Here is a 16,791-nt window from a genome sequence, read left to right as displayed (position 1 = left end):
CAAGTAGTTTGGGACCAAGGAACTAAGCAATACACAGGTTTTTTAGAGTTTGGTGGGGAAGTGCCTCAGTCAAAAGAAGTAATAGAGGCATCTGAGGCTCTGGTTTTCATGCTTGCCTCTATTAAAGGCAAATTTATATGCCCGATTGCATATTTCTTTATCAACGGTGTACAGGCGAACAATCAGGCCACACTGATAAAATCCGCTTTAGAGAGGCTGCATAGTTCTGGCATTAGGGTTTGGTGTGTTACATGTGATGGCTGCAAGGTAAATATAAGCACTTTACGTACACTTGGCTGTACTTTAAATTTTTCCAAGGGTGATTTTAAGAGCTACAATGTTTATTGTATCTTGGACATGTCATATGATTAAGTTTGCAAGAAATGCTCTAGCAGAAATATCTGCTATTGAGTCTCCAACTGGCATTATTAGATAGCATTTCGTTGAGCAATTGAACAAGGTACATCATCTCCAACTGGCATTATTAGATGGCATTTCGTTGAGCAATTGAACAAGGTACAACAAGAAGAAGGTATGACATTTGCCAACAAACTATCAGGACAACATATAAGTTATGTAAATAGAAGAATGAATGTTTCATTGGCTCCACAGACTGAGTTCTAGTGTGGCAGATAGTACAGAGTTTTTGAGGAGGGTTGGTGATCCAAATATTAAAGGAAGTGAAGCAACAGTAGAATTTTTGTATAATATTGATAGGATTTTTGATATTCTGAACTCCAGAAATCCATTAGGTAAAGGGTATAAGAGCCCCCTGAGACTTGACAACAAATCTTATTGGCTTGGTATTTAAAAAAAAAATTAAATTAAAAAAATGGTTCAAATGGCTCTGAGCACTATGGAACTTAACATCTATGGTCATCAGTCCTCTAGAACTTAGAACTACTTAAACCTAACTAACCTAAGGACATCACACAACACCCAGTCAACATATTGGTATTTTCAGACACACTGAAAATTATATCAAAAGCTTAAAAATCATTGGTGTTCCATTGCTGCTCCATGTAAGAAATACTTTTGCTTTTGGGATAATTTTCAATGTGCAATCAGTAAGGCACATAGCTCTGACAAGTATGCTTCGCGTTGAATCTCCTTTGAAGTATTTGCTAACATATAAACTGTCACAAGACCACATAGAGCTTTTTTTCCCCTGCATTCGGTCCAGATGTGGTTGGAACAACAATCCAAATGCATACCAGCTCAAATGTGCCATGAGAAAGTTGCTCTTGGGTAAGTGTCACTGCAATGAATGGGAATTGCTCAAATTGTAATGTGTGTTGTTTGCCACCTGTTTATGATTTTCATGCAAGAAAGCATGTAGTAGAAAGTGATGAAAGTGCTGCAGAAAATGAAGTAGAGGAGTGGTGTGCACTTCTTGATGATAAGATTAAGTTCTCATTTCACAAGTAAAACATACTCTATTATATTGCAGGGTATGTGTCATTGCGCCTTTCAAGGCAGATCACATGCAAAGACTGTCTTCACATACTGAAGCCACCAGTAGTTAAATCTGCATTACAATGTGATTCTCTCTATACTTTTCCCAATATGGCCAATAAAAATGCATTTGTAAATTTTGTTAAACGGGGAAAACAGGTTAAAACAAGTGAGTGTGTGTACTCTGTTGTAGAATACTCAGATGTTTGTGACTGCTGGGGATATGTGACAGAAACATATACAGGCCAAGATTTTGCATTGTGTTAAAAATAAATTTGTAGACTACCCATTTCCTGCTCTTGGTCATGATTACCATTAAATTAGGATTGAGGACTTACATCAGACTCAACTTGTTTGTAAGATTGCATCCCTATACTCCTGCATACGCTTAAAAACATGTGGAAAAAAAGCCTGCTGAGAAAATTTTAAACAACAAATCAAGTATAAGGCAGAAGTTAAATAAACTCATATTGTTTAATCATGTATAGTGCTCAAATTGGAAAAATTATGTAATGGGACATTCCATGCAGATGTGTGTGACATTTTGACAGATTTTTCAAAACTATTTTGTCCATAGATTTGTTGTTGTGTAATGATGAACTTCAAAAGATGAATCACATTGAAGTAAAATTAAGTCTTTACATCCTGTGTAGATACTGTAACAAAATTATAATTGTTTATTATACAAGCTTATTTTAAGATGTTTGCTGTTACAAAATATGTACTTGCATTAAAAATGGGTGATTTTTGTGAAATTAATGAAAAAAAAATGTTCTGAGACTTATTTGACAGATGGCTTTCAGTATGAGAAAATATGTCCCTCAATAACTATGTTAACTTGAATTTTTCACTTTAAGAAAACAGTTTAAACACAGGATGGGTGTGATCTAATGAAGTATGCAGTGGCCCTATGTTTCAAACAGTAATGTTTGTGGATACTCTGCAACATAAGAGCAATAAAATTGTTACTCTGTTAATTCTTGTTTCAATACTTCCTATAATGAACACAATGTTCCAGTTGATCATAAGCATTCTTATTACTTTATAACCATTCTAGAATAAGGGGACCTGAGTCAGACAAAACCTAATTTTCTGAATTTTGTCCTTATTTTGTTAGGATGTCTTTCTATTATATTTTCCTGTGTTAAGGGGGGGGGGGGGGAGAGAGAATGCAAATAATCATATAGAATTATCTTTCTAGCACTACAAAGTACAGAATACAGTGATTACAGGTACACGTGGAAATCTAGGAAATTTCAGTATTCATGTTACATGCCTAATTTTCATCAACATTTACCTTAATTATACGGTTACACTTTTTGCTGATTTGAACTGTGTACTACATGTTAAAAAGATTTTGTTTGGTCATAGTAATAAAAGCATTTCATTTTATTAGTTCATATGTCCCATACAGAACTGAAATTATCGAGTTATGATGACAAAGGAAGGAAATAACATTAAGGAATCTTACTTCACAGAAGCTATGTAACAATGGTTACACTTTTTGCTAGTTAACTTTAACATAAACCATTTAGTTTTCTATTAAGAGTGAAAGCAGTTGCATGAGTCACGTAAAGAACAAAGTTTCCCATAGGGAACTAAAGTATTTTACGTTTGAGTTATTGCAGACCCAAAGTATTGTGATCTTCATATTTCTATTTAAAAAAAGTTTGTAACTCAAATTCACAGACATTTTGGAATCTTTACATACATGTGTGTAGCAAGGTACTTTTCATGTGCCATGTGGAACCTTTAATTTTATGGTTTAAATATAACTTATTTCATGAATTACCTTTAATACCAGCACTGTCTGAATGCTTTATTTACCATTTAGAAGAAGAAATATTAGTGTACAGAATAACAAACCTCATGAAAAATGCAAGAGATTGTTCTGTAGAGAACTTGGAATGGCTCTTTATCAATAGCAGGTAAAAAAGGCTTCTATTAAATGTTCAAAGAATCCAGTCAGTACCTCATAATTCGCCATAGAGGTGATACCATAATAAAACAATTTACTTTTTTCAGAATTTCTGCTAAGTATTAAAAGTGTGAAGACGTATTCAATTAGTATTTGCTTTACCAATAACCTGTAGTACAAGCACACGTATAAGCAGATAATTATGGGAGTCACGAGTTATGTTAAAATTAAAGATACTGGCTGTTATTACTTGCTCACAAAGCATTGTAGTTGCTGTACAGTTTATGCTGTATGTGGTGTACCCAATGTGATTCCTGGAGGACATAATATTCTGTTATCCTATGGGAGTGCACTGGTACCACACCTATTGAAAGTACGTTTTGTTGTGGAATAGTTGTATCAGGTGTCTGTACCAGAAAACAAATCTCCACTGTGACACCCTCATGTTCTTGGTATGCTATTAGCTATTATTACAGGAATACTCTTCACATGGAGGAGGAAGCATAGTGAGATTTTCTTTTTCATCATTTCCAACATTGTACACAACTTTCTTGCACTTTTATCTTATCACATTTTTCCCTCGATAATCGAAAAGAGAGAGGGGGAAAAAAAATTTAAGCGAGCTTTCATAACTGAAAACTCTACTTGTGTCATTTGTTATTTTCAAAATGTTACTCTCTTTCCAAATACTGTCCTATTTCTTCAAACCAATTTTGAATTTCTCAGATTATTACATATTATTTACTGTACATTGTCCACCAATACTTCTGTTGTTACCAGACAGTTTGTAATGTGGCACTACCTTTGTGCCACTGGTATTGGCTAGTGTACTTTTGCAGATAAGAAAATAGACTGGACTAGATTGTCCTGTCAGTATAGGACAAATTCAGACAATATGGAACTTTTTACAATAAATTTGCAATATAATGTCACCCTTGTCCCACACAGATTGTAGCAGCCATTGGGGTGCCTGTCTGGGCAGCTTCTGCAGCTTTCACTTTCAGGTTTGTTTTTTGCTTGGGCCGTATACTGACAACCAGTCATTCTAGTGATTGACACCATGTCAAAGACTGGAACCAAGATTCACAGAAATAGAATTCTATGGTTGTAAGTCAAAGTGTAATTAATTTTGCTCACTGACATGTTTTGAATTCAATTTTAAAATTGTTAGGGTGTCAGACTGGAAAATTACAGTTTTAAGACACGCCAACCTTAAAATTAACAGCTGTGATCGAGGTTATTTTCAACAAGTTCCTTCACTTCCTACATCATCATGGATCAGTCCAATATAATATTATTACTAGGCTTAACTTCCAAATGATACAAGTCATGCATTTAAGAGGAGCCTTAACGCTGGGCTTTGTGTTTATCTCATTTAAATGTATTTCTTGTCTCGTATCAAAGACTGAAGCACTGTTAAAAACTGGTGCTTCTACCATATCACTCAGTTTAAATACACCGTGTCATGTACAGGCGTTAATAAAATTATGGCATTTATATTACTGATCAAAGGGAGAGCCAAATTCGTAAGTGCATGTTGCAATTACAGTGTCAGCATATATGCAGATCGGTAATGCATCACTTCAGATAAAGAAAAAATAACGATTTTTTCTGTTTATACATAAGTAATACTTTAATAGTTCAGTTGCAATTTCTGTTGTCAGTAAAGATACCCCTCAGCAAACGATGTCAAATTTTTTTCAAGAGACGTCTTCACTGTTGTCCACACTTGATTTTCCGAATTATACCAGTACTTAAAAGTTTCGGCAAGTAAGGTAATTTGTTGACCTCCATTGAATCTTAAATAGTGTTTTAAAACGGGCAAATAAGTAAAGCACTCATAAAATAGTAAACAATTTATAGGTCAGCTTGTCAAACTTTCAAAACACACTCGAAATTAGGAATTTCATAGCAGAACTGTCACTGTTTTTTCTCGCTAGATTATAAACACTTTATTATGTTGATGTGTAGATATCTAGAACATCCAATATAAAATACTTATGAGGGCGCAGAACGAAAAACATTTTCATCCGTGTTTTGACACTTCGTTTTTTTTGCCAAATTCAGATATGGCGGACACTCAGTTATATAACCTCTTGCCGGCACGCGCTAGAGCCATCTATCGGTAGGTCCGGTAGTTGAGCATCCCTCATTTCGCTAGCTTTAGACGCCTGTCATGTTCCGACATCAAAGTTGTTAATCACAGATATGCCAGTCATAAAAATAACAGATAAAATCAGTAACTAGTACGAAATTCAGTTTTTCCGGTACCATTGTGAAAAGGACGTATTATTAAAGAAATAGAGATATGTATACTGAACATGTGAGTTGAAAAATCACCAGTTAAAACCAAAAAATAAAATCGGTATCCATTCTTTTTTATTTCATGGGCTTTCGTCTGCAGTATATAAAAAATTCTGATATTTGTTAACTGCAGTGAGCGCCAATTTCCATCAACTCACTTAGTGTATGAAATTCTGTTGGGAGATATTTATTATTAGTAACACCACAGATGCAGTCTGTTATCTCGACTGGCTAAAGCCCGGTCCACACGCAACGATCTGTCGGCGCAGACATCGGCGCAGATGTCTGTACATGCAAAAGATCGCTGCAAACGTGATGTGTTCACACGACACACACCCCAATCTACTACTCGCCCGTCATCTGTCGGTGTAGAAAAGAAATATCAGTGACAAGCGACAACGCTCCCCGTAAACGTCAAAAATTTAATTCAGTTATTCTGAAATATAGAAATGGAGGAAGTTCTGTTGTGGACTGTGTTCGCAACTTGTGTTGCAAAAAACATTCAGACCAACCGCAGGAAACAGAGAAAGCGGTCAAAATGGTGTAGACAGTGGTTGCTAAAGCGAAAGCAATTTTCTCACGTACATTTACTGCGAGAGTTGCAGGGCGAACCTGTTTTGTTTTACATTACCTCGTGTTCCATTTCCTGCCACATTGACACTCCAATTTCATCTTCAGTTGTACTCCTGCTTGGTCTTGGCGTTTCTTGATCACTAAGAAAGCCAAGAAGATCAAAACACCATACCGAGCGAGGTGGCGCAGTGGTTAGCACACTGGACTCGCATTCGGGAGGACGACGGTTCAATCCCGTCTCCGGCCATCCTGATTTAGGTTTTCCGTGATTTCCCTAAATCGTTTCAGGCAAATGCCGGGATGGTTCCTTTGAAAGGGCACGGCCGATTTCCTTCCCAATCCTTCCCTAACCCGAGCTTGCGCTCCGTCTCTAATGACCTCGATGTCGACGGGACGTTAAACACTAACCACCACCACCACCACCATCAAAACACCATAACGTTGGCTGGTATACTTGATCTACTCTTACACCAGATCTTCTAGATTTCTGAACTTTGGATAACTCTTTTCGGTAAACAGTTCGCTGACAGACTTAATTTACTTGACCTGCCTTCATGTACTCATCCTTCAGGACAGCGTAAATAGCTTCACATGTGTTGGGTATTATTTTACTCAACGCTTGTTTCGATATTGCAGTTGAAAATTCAAAATCCTTGTAGCTCCTTCCTGTTGCTAGGAATCTTAATGTTACCGCCAGCCGTTCATGAGGAGAAATTGCCCTTCTCCTGCAAGTATTTTTTCTCATAATATGAGGGGTTACAAGCTTTAAGAGGTAATTATAAGTTTCGGCATCCATCCGCAAATAATTTCGCCAGTTCGCAACGAATTTTTTTTTTTTTATTACCGTTTCTCTATTTGACGAGGCGTCAAGTGCCCACAATTTTTCAATTGGAGCATTGTATGCTGCTGTCTTTTTGTCTCGGTCACTATATTCTTTACTTTTAATCTTCCACAAACATGGGTGGTTTCTATATATTTTAATGAATTCACTTACAAACTGTCGAGAACACTGACGAGTATCAGCCATTTTAATTCCCTATGCGCACAAATACAAACACTAGACTGAGCAAACCGCTGTTTCGCGCCAGATTTGCGGCGATGTCCTGTCCACACGCTCCAACTTGTCTGCGCAGATGTGGTTTGAACCCACAGATTTGAGAGGTTTCGCTCAAACCTCCAACTCCAACTTCCAGGTTTGCACACACCTCAGGTTGGTGCAAATCTTCTGTTGTCCACACACAACGATCTGTCTGCGCAGATGTGATGTGTGCATGAACAAGCCACAACCGATGTCTTGATCGGCATCATCGAAATTAAGCAATATAAGAGATCGTGTAGATGTTCGTAATGCAAGCAGTCGTACATTTATATACGTGACATACTTAAGTAGTTTTTGCATGTGTAATGGTTGAATTTTTACATGTGGATTCGTGTGACTGCTAGCTTATTGCAGACACGAGAATACTTGTGAGTTCTCCTTTAGTGTTTGAGAGATTTAGACTGCCGGTTGTTAAACATTTGTATATAATTTCGTCAGTGTCATACCAACCCATCTTATCGTACTTTAATGTCTGTTAGGTTTCAGTTTTGACGGCAGTTGGTCACAAGTCAAGATTAGGTATACTGTGTATGATAATTTTATTGAAAGTTCATATCTATGTTTTATTCTGACAGTTTATTAATTCTGTAAATATTAGCATTTCCAGTTTACTGTAATGTATTCACACAGTTTGATAACCTTCTGATAAATGATCAGGGTAGTGAGTATTCAAATGTTTTGTTTTTTATTTCATACTTTATGACATGTTATACACCCATGAGAATCATCTCATTTTTGGGTCTATGGAACAAAAACTTAATCTAATCTGAACTTAATAATTGGGATGTGGATGTAAGAAACATGTTAGCATAATGGAACAGCATGAAGCAAGTACTACATATCTTTTTAATAGCCAAAACCAATGTTCTTGGTTGCATTGCTAAATTATTTTTCCACTCTTAAAACTTTGGAGCAAAACTTAAAACTGTGTGAATCACTTACACAGAAAGTTTGGGTTGCACTGACAGCAATACAGTGATTTGGCTCCCATGCAGAACTTCAGCCAAAATTTGTGTTTTGTCACACATACTGTCTGAATTCTGAAAGTTACCTCTCAGCTAGTACATTGCTCTACATTCTCCAAGTTCTTCTCATTATTCTTTTTCTGATGGTGCTACATAAAAATAAATACCGGTATACCCCAAGCGTTGAGGTTACAGTTTTCAGTTTTTGCTTTTCATCACACTGAGGTCTATTTCTTCCTAAGCTATTCACCTAAATACTGAGTACCTGCGTTTAGAGTTAATCTGGTGAAGTTCTGGTGCTGTCATTTTCACCTACATTTTCTGTAGAAGTTGCTGTGACAGGTGAAACCAAATCAGCAAGTGTTTGGTTTTGTAATATGTCTCTTCCAGCCTGGTGGAAAAGCAAGTCTATGGATGTCACCAAGAACAACACACTGATGTTAACAAAGGTTCCATTGTTCCCCAGGACACATTGACTGCTGTCCAGCAACAGCCTGGAGTAGGGAAGGAAAAGTAGTAGCTGTTGCAAGTGAGGTCATGTTATCTAATAATGTAAAACTCTATTAATTTATTTTCGAATGAAAAATTTCCATTGCTGAATCTGTACTAGAATTACAATGTAGTCCTTTAACTTGAGACACATATGTGTAAATTTCATTGTTTCTAAATTTGCAAACCTGTAACTTTGCACAGAGTTGTCATGTACCTCTACAAATTGGTATTTTTCGTATCTTACCAGGCTCATTGACTGTTGATTCATTAATGTACGATTGTTCATCACATTCTCTCGGAATCAAATAAACCTTCATCTCCTCTTCCCTCTTCCCCCCCCCCCCACCCCCCCCTCCCCAACCTATTGTATCTAAATTAATTCAGCTGAGTGTCAACATTTGCTCTCATAGAAGATACCACTCACTTAACACTGATCCAAATAAAAATATTTTTCACTATTACAGTTTTTATGCAGTACAAAATCAGAAAGCCATTACATTTTTCACTATTACTCATTTGCATTCACAAGGGCTCTTTCTCGCAAAAAATGTAATGACACATGTCCACATTTGTGTAATTTTATAATGCACACTAAGTTTTGTTTGTGTCAGAGTATTCATAATATAACAGATCATTTCAATATAAATATGTTATCGTGAGAATAGCAAGCTGAAGTTTCAGTGTTGACAGACTGTCTGTGTAAAGTAACAAGGTAGATTGTTCTTTCTTCAGTACATGTGTAACTGAAGTGAATTACGGAAAAACTGTCTGCACGTGTTTCTTTCTTGTATATATTCCCTCAGAAGATCACTTTTCAGATGATGTTTTGTTTCCTCTCAACTCACACTTTCACGTCCCTCGTGTGCTCGCATTTTTTGTTCCGGCTGTCCTGCCTCAGGCAGATAATCAGGTACCTGCATTCAACTCCTGGCCAGTTCACAATTGTGATCTTCCATTACTGTTTCAAATAAAACTAACAATGGAAAGTCAATAGTACTATGAAAAGGGTTGATTGATACTTTTCATAAAGATACGTTCTGTTGTATATAAGTTTTTGGCCAGTGACCTTTTCAGAAATGAGAAATGCACACACATTCACACAAGGTAGAGCACCTCATACATACAACTGCTACCTCCAGCCATACTGCAACAGAAACGTGCTGAACAGAAGCAATAATCCAGAGCAGGGCGGGGAAAGGGGAGGGACAGCGGAGTACGGGTGAGGAAACAGGAATCGGTCCTTCTGGTGGAGTATGCAGGAACTAGAGGGGGCAGGATAGGGCTGACAGGTGCAGCATTTGGAGGCTGTGGTGGGCGGAGAAGGTGGGAAGCAGAAAGGAGAGAAGCAGAGAAGAAAAAAAGACCAGCGGATGCAGCGGCTGAGAACAGCACGTAGTGTCGGTGAGGTGAGGCGAATTGTGGGGTGACAGGACGGAGGGCAGGCTGGAAACAGTCGGGTGGAAGATGTGGGGTCTGTAGGTTAGCTCAAGTTGAGGACGGGACGATTTCGGGAGTGGAGAATTTGTTGCGAGGATGAGTTCCATTTGTGCAGTTTAGAAAAGCTGGTGGTGAAGGGGATGATCCAGAAGGTGTGGGTTGTGAATCGGTATGTTATGTAAGCTGCACGTTGTTCCATGAGGCGGTCCACTTTGTTCTTGGCCACTGTTTTGTAATGGCCATTCATCCTCACTGACAGCTGGTTGATAGTCATATCAATATAAAAATACGAACAATTGCTGCAGCAGAGATGGTATATAACACAGCTGCTTTCAAAGGAGGCCCGGTGTGTTCGACGGGGTAGGATAAGCCTGCGACAGGACTGGAATAGAGAGTGCTGGGCGAGTGGATTGGGCAGGTCTTGCAAACGGATCTTCCACAGGGATGTGACCACAATGGCACGGGGTTGTTATTGGGAGTGGCATAGGGATGCACTAGGATACACAATTTGCCTCGATAAAACTGATTACTTCACCATGTTAAGGACTCAGCTGCTTTACAAATGTGTGAGTATGACGACTGTAGCATCCGTAAAAGATTATTTCGTAACAGTTTACTGTAAGGATATCCCCTAGCAAGATGCAGAACTTGACACTAGGTGGCAATAAAAACTCTGCAGATTCTAAATTGAATTATATGCTGAATCAATACTCACAGGAAAACACTTTACCTACCTCATTAATGAAAGGTACCCATCTCGTACAAAGAATCTGTTAGCCTTGTTTCCTAACAGTTTAATAGTAATTAAAAATCAAGTTCACTACAACAGTTTAGAGTTCCCACGTCTTGTGTGAATATACCAGCTGAAGACACACGAAGATGGAAATTATTCTCCGCAGTTTCACATATCTTCACGAGACTTTCAAATATTATAAACTGTTTTCTGCACGAGGTCCAATATTTTAATTTTGAAAAGGCTAGATTTCAACTCACCAAACAGAGGAAATACTGAGTCGCACGTACAGGCACAACAGAAAGACTGCTAGACATGTGAGTGCTTGGCCAGACACAGTGCTAATTTGAGAGAGAGTTGTGGTTGCACGAATATATATATATATATCTGTGTGTGTGTGTATGTGTGTGTGTGTGTGTGAGAGAGAGAGAGAGAGAGAGAGAGAGAGAGAGAGAGATTAGAAGAAGGCCCTTTGGCCGAAAACTCACACGTATAGCAGAATTTTTGTTGTGCCTGTCTGGGACTCAACAGCTCATCTATATGGTGTCAATCTATCCTTTTCTTAATATAACTGTTATTCCATCCTAGATTATCTGCTGTTCAATTTCAATTTTGAGAGTGTTTTCCACTGCGATGCATTTTTGCTAGCCAGAAAAAATCCTTGTGATGTTCAGTGTAGAACTACACATTAGGAACTAAGTACAGTATAATCGTGAGACAGTACTGACAGTTATCAACACTAGTTCACAACTCAGGCAGCCACAGGTACTGAGAACGACATTATAAAACAGACAAATATTTGTGATGTGTTGAGAGCTGGGACCATGCTTTGTGTACTTTTACTGAGAAGCAATGCAGCACCATTTGTAAGGTGTATATCACTACATAACATTGATAGGATGGCCATTACATTAACAAGTACTTATTAATCACCATAAGTGATGAGCTATCAATGGTACCCCTTCATATTTCCAATGGGCAATTTTAATTATGTAAAATGGGCAAGGTAATCAATAAGAAACAAATTCTGCAAGGATATACTTTTACCGACTCAGTAAAATTCTTATAACTTTTTACAGACATCTGAATAAAACAAATGTTGGAATAAGTTGTAAGTGGCCTACTGTCAGATATCTGTAGTTCAAAATAGTCACTCAGCTGGCTTTCAGTGCTTACTAAATGAAATATTAAACTCTGAACACTCCAAGAAAACAAAAACATTTTTCTCACTGCATCCAAAATTTAAATCTTTCACAAAAGCTTTGAAACAACTAACACAGTTCGTATGATTAATGTTTCAGGGAGCCAATTACTTTAGTTGATGAAACACAGATGACAGTGTGGTCGAAACATACGAGGTTGAGTGAAATGAAAACCTTAAGCATATTTTAAAATATTATTTATTGTGCAGAAGTGGTACAAAGCTGTATCAATTTTCAACATTATCTCCTCCTTCTCAATGCAAGTCCTCCAGCGCTTACAAAGTGCATAAATTCCTTTAGAAAAAAAGTCTTTTGGTAGTCTGCGCATCCACTCGTGCACTGCTTGGCATACCTCTTCATCAGAAAGGAACTTCTTTCCTCCCATTGCATCTTTGAGTGGTCCAAGCATATGGGAATCACTTGGGGCAAGGTCTGGTGAGTATGGTGGATGAGAAAGACATTCAAAATGCCAGTCTGTGATTGTTGCAACTGTCGTACGGGCAGTGTGGGTCCGTGCATTGTCATGTTGCAAAAGGGCAGCTGACAGCAATCCACGTCGCTTTGATTTGATTGCAGGCTGCAGATGATTTTTTAGGAGATCTGTGTATGATGCACTGGTGACAGTGGTCCCTCTAGGCATGTAATACTCCAAAATGACACCTTTTTCGTCCCAAAAGAGATTCAGCATAACCTTCCCTGCTGATGGTTCTGTTTGAAACTTCTTTGGTTTTGGTGATGGGGAATGGCGCCATTTCTTGCTCGCTCTCTTCGTTTCCAGTTGGTTGAAGTAAACCCAGGTTTCGTCCCCAGTAACGATTCTTGCAAGGAAGCGATCACCTTCTCGTTCAAAGCGCCGAAGAAGTTCTTCACAAGCATCAACACATCGTTCTCTCATTTCAGGAGTCAGCTGCCGTTGCACCCATCTCGCAGACACTTTGTGAAACTGGAGCACATCATGCACAATTTGGTGTGCTGACCTATGACTAATCTGTAAACATGCTACAATGTCATTCAGTGTCACTAGGCAGTTTTCCTTCACTATGGCTTCAACTGCTGCAATGTTCTGTGGAGTCATAACTCATTGTGCCTAATCTGGACGAGGAGCATCTTCCACTGAAGTCGCACCATTTGCGAACTTCCTACTCCATTCATAGACTTGCTGCTGTGATAAACAATCGCCATACTGAACCTTCATTCGTCCGTGAATTTCAATACGTTTCACACCTTCACTATGCAAAAACCGAATAACAGAACACTGTTCTTCCCTCGTGCAAGTCGCAAGTGGGGCAGCCATCTTTATACTGATGTTGCGACTGTGTGTGTGCATCTGCAGTATGCTGCCACCTACAGGCCATTCTGCACGCTGTTTGTAGCACACTTACCAGGATAACGGCGCAAAATTTCGATTTGTTATTACAAATTTAAGGTTTTCATTTGACTCGCCCTTGTATTAGAACACTCATTGCTAAAATTATCTAAAACTGAAAAACAGTATTTGTTTAGTAAAGATCACACAAAACAACAAAGTACCAGGTAAACACAAAAAAGAATGTGCTGTGTTCATTAAATTACACCCTACGTTGAGTGTCAAAATATAATAAATTAGGACAGGGATATGACAGCATATGTAAACCAAAAATTTAAGTAAACTGGGAATAGGATCTGCAAATACCATTGATTAAAACATGAGAGATTAACATTCTTTCATTTGCACTGAAACACGTACGCTACATGCTATAAGCTCTCACAAGGATCAGAGTAGATACATAAAGTTTTAGTTCCATATATATATACATATATAGTGAGGACCTCACAGATGTAGACTACTGCAGAGAACAAATACATAGATGATTTATTTTGGACTGTCACAACAGCCTCAATAAATCTGAAGGAGAACATTATTCAACATTCTGTATTTCAAATTACATTGAATAGTGCAGCTCGGGCAAATGTACTTCAGTTTAACAATATCACCTCTTCATTACAAAGAAAATAACCGACAACAGCAATGTTAACAATTTAATAGTGCTAAGCTACTTCCAGTGTACATACTCAAACATGTAAAAAAATTTCCTGAGAATTCCAGGTGTGCTATGCTGCCTATAAAGTAATGGTAAGAGGCGAAGGTGTTTGTTTGTGTGTGTGTGTGGGGGGGGGGGGGGGGCAGATACTACAATAACAACTTTTTCTTTTTCTCAGCTGCACTATACCGAGCGAGGTGGCGCAGTGGTTAGCACACTGGACTCGCATTCGGGAGGACGACGGTTCAATCCCGTCTCCGACCATCCTGATTTAGGTTTTCCGTGATTTCCCTAAATCGCTTCAGGCAAATGCCGGGATGGTTCCTTTGAAAGGGCACGGCCGACTTCCTTCCCCATCCTTCCCTCATCCGAGCTTGCGCTCCGTCTCTAATGACCTCGTTGTCGACGGGACGTTAAACACTAATCTCCTCCTCCCTCCTCAGCTGCACTACATACCAGCCATAAGCAGTAGTTTAACTAATTTTTATACAACACTAATTTATATAGCTTAATATTCATATAAGTAACACACTTTTAAATATTAGGTATTTTAAAATTTGCGATTTATAAAACTCAATACAACTCAGAATGAGATTTTCTCTCTTTGCGGAGTGTGCGCTAAGGTGAAATTTCGTGGCAGATTAAAACTGTTTGCTGGACCGAGACTCGAACTCTGGACCTTTGCCTTTTGCAGGCAACTGCTCTACCAACTGAGCTATCCAAGAACGACTCACGCCCCGTCCCTACATCTTCAATTCTGCCAGTACCTCGTCTCCTACCTTCCAAACTTCACAGAAGCTCGTCTGCAAACCTTGCAGAACTAGCACTCCTGGAAGAAGGGGTAGCTCAGTTGGTAGAGCACTTGCCAGCATAAGGCAAAGGTCCCCGAGTTTGAGTCTCAGTCTGGCACACAGTTTTAATCTGGAAGTTTCAATAAAAATAAATTTCAATGCTACATTAAAATGCAGAATTCCTTGCAATTTTATACCATTCCTGAAATTCCCTGATTTTTTCCTAGTAAAATGTTATTCTACATCTACATAGATACTCCACAAGCCGCCATATGATCCATGGCGGAAGGTATCGTGTAGCATTACTTTTGATTTCCTTTCCTGTTCCACTTGGAAATAGAGCAACCACCACCTTGTGCTTCTTAGCAGTTCATGTAATTAAAAAATATTTAAAGTGAGTGCTTTTAAGTGTGAAATTTGTGGAAACAAATGCAATTATCGGAAGAATCTGAGGCAGCATATGTCCAAGAGCACATCCACAGCAGCTAAATGAAATCGTACTTCGTGTAACAGATAACGGACCTTCATGTTCCTATCAGCGATACATATGCGACAAGAGTTTGCTTGGAAAAGAAGTTTAAAATGCCACCAACAAGACGTTTGTGGTGTAATGAAGCAGCGGAAGAGATTGAAGTGTATGATGTGCACATTTGAAGCTGAGTCAAAAAAGTGTCGGATTGAACATTTCCAAGCCACTCGTCAAGTATGTGTGAAACCTGGAGTGGAAAGAGGAAATTGAACATATTACACAATCCAGATTTGTCAAACACAGTGGCATTAAGTTTATTGATGATTTGTCAACCTGACAAACTGCCTATTGGCTTCTGTCTCGGGTTCTTCAGCCGACGTTCATCTTTTTACTGACGTTTCGCCAGCGCGAGTGGCTGGCATTGTCAAAGCTTCACCATCCATTGCTGGTTCACCACCGGCAGGGTGAAGCTTTGACAATGCCAGCCACTCGTGCTGGCGAAACATCAGTAAAATCAGCAGATGAACATTGGCCGAAGAACCCGAGACAGAAGCCAATAGGCAGTTTGTCGAGAAGTGGCCACGAAAGCCTTAACAATTTTGTATTACTCAACCTGTAAGTATGTTTGCCATTGTTTAGGCCAGTTTCTTTCCCAAGGTGAAAGTATGAGACACCTCAAAATGATAGGTAGTAACAAAATTGATGCAAAGTACCCTGCAGAGATGAAAGTCCTCTATAAGGAAGGAAAGTGCCTTGTTAATTTTGTCTCGACTCATGTTGGACACGATCTAGACTCGATTTGAATCTGACACCACAAGAATACAAGAGCATAGCTGCAGACATTGCTGTAGGAATCCTGTTTCCCACTGTTCTTGACAAAATTTGATGAACAATGCAGGACTCAAATTCGGAGAGAGTACATCTCGCAACACTGCAGGGCTTGCATTACATTGGCTTCAAAGTCAGTCAGACATCAAAATGATGCCATCAGCATCGAAGCTTGGGTACAAGAAGTTAAGCAAAGTGATAATCCGTGTGTATTATTTTATAAGCCTCAAGAAATAATCACTGACCAGCACCCGGATCTGAGAAGTGAGGATTTCATGTTAGTAATAATGAACACTGCACAAGGTGAATTATTGGCAAAATGTGGAAACGATTATATTTGTGTTGGTGGGACTCACGGTCTAAACGGCTGCGGTTTCGAACTTGCCGCAATACTAGTACTAGATGATATGAGGCAAGGGTTCCCGTGTGCTTTCCTCATTTCTAACAGAAATGACAGTGATGAGTTAAATATGTATTTCAACTATATAAAGACTCAGGTCAGAC

This window comes from Schistocerca piceifrons, chromosome 11 (genome assembly GCF_021461385.2).
Source record: "Schistocerca piceifrons isolate TAMUIC-IGC-003096 chromosome 11, iqSchPice1.1, whole genome shotgun sequence".
NCBI classification, from domain to species: domain Eukaryota; kingdom Metazoa; phylum Arthropoda; class Insecta; order Orthoptera; family Acrididae; genus Schistocerca; species Schistocerca piceifrons.
This window is presented reverse-complemented; position numbering follows the sequence as displayed.